This window comes from Halyomorpha halys, unplaced genomic scaffold, assembly GCF_000696795.3.
Source record: "Halyomorpha halys isolate HHAL.00 unplaced genomic scaffold, Hhal_1.1 Scaffold19.1, whole genome shotgun sequence".
NCBI classification, from domain to species: domain Eukaryota; kingdom Metazoa; phylum Arthropoda; class Insecta; order Hemiptera; family Pentatomidae; genus Halyomorpha; species Halyomorpha halys.
Genome location: NW_027115129.1, coordinates 1074911 through 1079921, shown reverse-complemented (window position 1 = coordinate 1079921; position 5011 = coordinate 1074911). Strand labels below are relative to the sequence as shown.

General features: G+C 32.4%; 1 protein-coding gene across 2 annotated transcripts in view; it reads left to right on the top strand.

Annotated features, from left to right (window-relative positions):
- The window catches only part of LOC106681269 (protein decapentaplegic), a 135300-nt gene that overhangs the window by 103383 nt on the left and 26906 nt on the right, over positions 1–5011 (top strand). Inside the window, exon 1 of one of the 2 annotated variants that reach the window (XM_014421517.3) lies at positions 2303–2454. The exons of the other annotated variant lie outside the window; for it this stretch is intronic. The gene's annotated coding sequence lies outside the window, so the exon portion shown is untranslated. Of the gene's footprint in view, positions 1–2302; positions 2455–5011 lie in introns of those variants that run through there. 2 annotated transcript variants of the gene reach the window in all.

The following is a 5011-nucleotide window of genomic DNA, read 5'->3' as shown; positions in this document are numbered from 1 at the left end:
ACTGTACAAAATAATACAATAGGTAAATATGTAGTATGTTTCATATACACTTGAAAATCTTGGGAAGGAACCACCCATTGGTGGTACTTCAAACATTAATGAGAATAAATGGTAAAATGGAAATAAGGAATGTATTTTATAAATATTTAGAAAGGAAAAAAAATGTAATTTATTATTTACTTCTTAGTATCTGATCGCACCTGGTTATAAGTCTTCAGCTTCTTTCATCTCCTCGCAAGAACAATTCTTAGCAGCCAGAGGGAACGCCGTTCGTACCCTAGCAGAACTCAGTAGACCCCTTAAATTAAAAATATCGGAAAGATGGCAGGTCAAGTGGGATGAAAGCTCTCCGAATAAATTAAAAGGGATCAAAAGATCAGTAAAACCGTGGTCGACATCCTACCGCTCTTTTCCAATCCCGTTGAATCTGTCAGTCACTTTTCGAATCTAAGCTATTTAACAGTAGTGTTAAATATTAGTCCAGATGTAGATCTGGACAAAGGACTAACATGGAATTCTCCTACAAGACTAAAAAGACAAGAAACTGCTCGTCGATTTCGACTATTACAACATTTACTAGACAAACGGTCTAAATGGCCAATCCATTACAAAAGACTGGTCTACATGACTATTATAAGGCCTATCTGGACATACGGAGTTGAGCTTTGGGGCTCCACTAAACTATCATAATCCCCCGAATCCAATCCTTAAAGTCCAAAATCCTTCGTAAAATCCTTAATGCTCCTTACTTTGTCACAAATCAAGTCATCTATCATGACCTTAATGTCCCATATGTTACCGATTTGGCCAAAACCAGATACCAATCCTTCCATTGAAAACTTCTCAACCACCCAAATCCACTTGTTTCTGGCCTGGCATCTACTTCCTTACCTAATAATCCTCCTAGGCGTCTGAAAAGAATATGGCCTGGAGATCTTCTCCTCTAGAAATGTTATTGGAATTCTATCAGTGGGTAGATTCTCTACATGTTTATATCATGTCACTATATCATCTACAGCAAATTTACTTGTTGTATATATTTGTATACAGTTGTAAATAACAATAAATAAATTATTACATAAAAGCTAGGAAATGTTTGCTCAACGCAAACCTTCACGGTGAATCTCAATAATTCTGGGGAAACCTTGACGGCGAATACTATACGGAATGTATAATATGGTGTCCTTGTAAATTTGATGGAAACTTACTCATTTGGTTCAAGATAGTTTCGTGAAAAAATTCGTCGAACTACTAGAAAATTAGGGATTTTTTTAAAATAGGTTAAATTATATCCCAAACTCTCCAACCCCATCCTCGAAGAATTGTTAGAGGTTTAAAATAATCATCTTTACCCTTCGTTGTAAATATACCGACTGCAAGTCGGATCCTAGATCCGCTACCTTGGACTACATCTGGACGAACGACTGACATGGAATCCTCACACAAGAATGAAAAGACAGGAAACTGCTCTTCGATTCGGACTATTACAGCAGTAACCAGACAAACGTTCTAAACCAATCCATTACAAATACTGATCCACGCGACTATCTGGACATATGGTTAAGCTTTAGGGCTCGACTAAACCTTTGTTATTAAGAATTACTCTCGTATCCAATCCTTCGTAAAATCCTCAATGTTCCTTACTTTGCAAATAAAATCCATAAAGACCTTATTCTACAAGTAACCGATTTAGCCCGAACCAGATATCAATACTTTCATTATAAACTCCCTAATAACCTAATTCCACTAGTTTCTAACATTTCTGAAAATCCTCCACGGCACCTGAAAAGAAGATGGTCTCGTGACCTCAATGTAGAATTATTATTATAGTGGTACTACTGGGCAGTTTCTCTACATGCCTGAATCACACCATTATGATCTCACATCAAATTTACTGGATATATTTTTATATAAATACAGTTTTAAGTGTCTATAAACAAACAAAAAAAGTTTTTACTATAAAAAGAGTTTGTGGGATCATTAGGTATTAGGTTAAGTAGTAATGCCAACATTTAGTAAATTTGATAAAACATTTTTTTAGGTAACAGGAACCTTTCTTTTATTCAAGAGACGCTATCGATATAAACATCGCAATGGCAATCGATTTCTGTGACGTCAATACCTGAGCTCTGATTCCAGTTCTAATCCATGGAACCGCGGGTCATCTTGCGCTGACGCAAGACCCCACACCTTGCGCTGCCTCGCCCCAATGGCGCATATAATTTATCCCGAAGAGAATAACGTGGAGGGGATCTCCTATAGAGGGGAGGTGGTGGGGTTAGCATTTTGGCAAGGGCTGTAGTCCTCCAAGAAAGGCAGCTCCTGCAGGACACAGCATCTCCCGAACCGGTTCTTCCAAGGATATGTCTGCCCGCTCAGACTGCAGGGCGTCCTAGCCGCTATCTCCATATAGTCTGGAGAGTAATGATAGGATACGCAACTTTTATTTCGAAGGTAATTCCTCTAGCCTTTATAAAGATACAATAATTATCATCCAACATTATAATCGATATAATATAAATCGATCAATCGATAACTGATTGGCAATATAATATATACGCACTACTTTAAGATTCCCAGTAAATCATATCACTTTTCTTGTCAATGTCAACTAAATTAAAATAAGAAATAGTATTTCCTAAGTTAAAAAAATTATATATATCACAGATAAAGAAAAACATAATTTTTTATATAGTGATAAAAATCATCCATCAACAAAGATTCCTTTATGCTTTAAATTAATGTAGTTTCTCCCAACGTTTCGGGCTATTCACTCATCCTCAGGATATTCTATAAAACAACAAACTAACTTACTTACTGTTATAAAAATTATAATTTCTGTTTATTTAAACGTAATAACTTTATGTTGTCCACTCCCAATGTCCAAATATTTTATCCAATAATTTTATAAAGTTATACATATATTTTAGTGGGACTTGTGGATCAGTCAATAAAACAAATATATTTAGACGACGTTTCGAGCATAATTTTTTCCATAGTCATAATCTAACAGTTTTTTAGAACTAATAATTTCTTAAATTAATTATTAAAAAATTACATATACATCGTATAATTTATGATTAATCACTACCACAATTAAAACATTACTTACAATAGTTTATTACAGTTTGTTCTACATTGCTATGATACAATCAATTGAAGGTTTGTGCCAGAACTGAGTAGAGATGAAATGGAGGTAGGAAGTGTGTTTTTCCAACACCTAACCGTTCTCTCTAGCAGGTAGTCCGTCTCTTATTTCTGTTTTTTATTTTGTCTATTTATATTTATTGTTGTTAGTTATGTCTTATGTATTTATTGGGTTAGAGTAACACGGATTATAATTTTATAAATACGATTTTTTGTTGATAGCCCTATTCAATTTGAATTTGTGTTAATACGCCCTTCTAAAAAATCTTATAATTGCCGTTTTGAAATTATACATATTTATTAACTTTACGTTTCGTCCTACATTTTTCTCTTAAGTCCTTATCATAGACTTATACAAGTGAGAATGTCGAATCGCTGCTCGGGGTTGTTAAATAAATATGAACTTGCACAAGTAGGAATCGAACACACATCCTTCAGCAATCCTCTCCCCAAGTTGCTCGATTATAGCTTGATCATTGTCAAAACCAGTTAAGATGTTTAGAGAATAAAAAATTAAATCTATGAGGAGATAATGGTTTGGGATGCTGTCAGAAAATAACACATATAAGTTGAGAGAACTTACTTAATAGTGCCAGAGTTTCTTGCCTTTATCAGGGCTAAGAACACAGAGCCAAATAATAACCAATGAATAGAAAAAAAAAGGTTTAGCCAGTTTTAACCACCCTGATGAAGACCTAAAACTCAGGACGAAACGTCGGCATAAATAAATATTTATTATTGGAGAAGTTTGTCGGGGGTTGTGGTCAGCAAAGAACAACATAAATAAACAAACCATATTTATTTATTTTATGCCGACGTTTCGACCTGAGTTTCAGTCGATTAGGGGTTGTGGCGTAGAAGATAGGCTCGCAACTGCAATTAGGATAAGTCCTATTCTTAAAGGATGATTTAAGGTTAATAAAATTATAGATCAAATAATTACAGATGATAATAAGATGTTTATCATATACAGTAAATAGTTTATAAAAATATCAATTTTGGAGATTGAAGATAAGTTAAATTTCTTTTTACTGAAGTTTTAAAAGTTAAAATCCTATTTATGATTTATAAAATCATTGTTTTATATTTAAACTATTAAAACTTATTTTTCTTGAATATATTTTATTGTTTAGTTGTTTAAGTGGAACTATTATTTTCTGTTCAACTCGTAAACATCTTTTACTTTCTTTATTAAATTTAGAATTTATAGTTTTGTGTGTCTTTTTTTCATTATTTTTAGTCATATTTCATATATATGGTTATGAGCTTTATATTCTTTTGTTATTTTTGGTTATTACAGTATGTGAAGGTGCTTTAGGTTTATCTGTTTTAGTAAGATTAGTTCGTAGACAAGGGAATGATTATTTATCAAGAATATCAGTTTTATCATGATAAAATTTATTTTTATGTTTATTTTTTTAATCCCAATGTCTTATAATTTTTTTGTTTATTTATGTTGTTCTTTGCTGACTGCACCATCTTCTCCTATCAATAGAAAAAAAAATATGAACAAAATGAATTAAGTAAATAATTGTACAGAATGAAAAGTAATAAAAATAAAGTGATGAAGAAAGCAGAAAATAAAATAATCCACTTTCTACTAAAATAATAATAAATAAAATAATCCACTTCCTTCATCATTTTATTTGTATTAATTTTCATTCTGTATAATTACTTACTTACATTATTCTGTTTATATTTTATCTTTTTTTATTTATTTATTGGTTGTTGTCTCACGCATCGTTTTAAATCGTATTCAGCTTAGGGATGGGATATCGAAAGAAAAATATCGATATCGGTATCGATATCGATATCGGATAGCAATATCGATATAGGTATTATATCGGAACTAAAATATCGATAT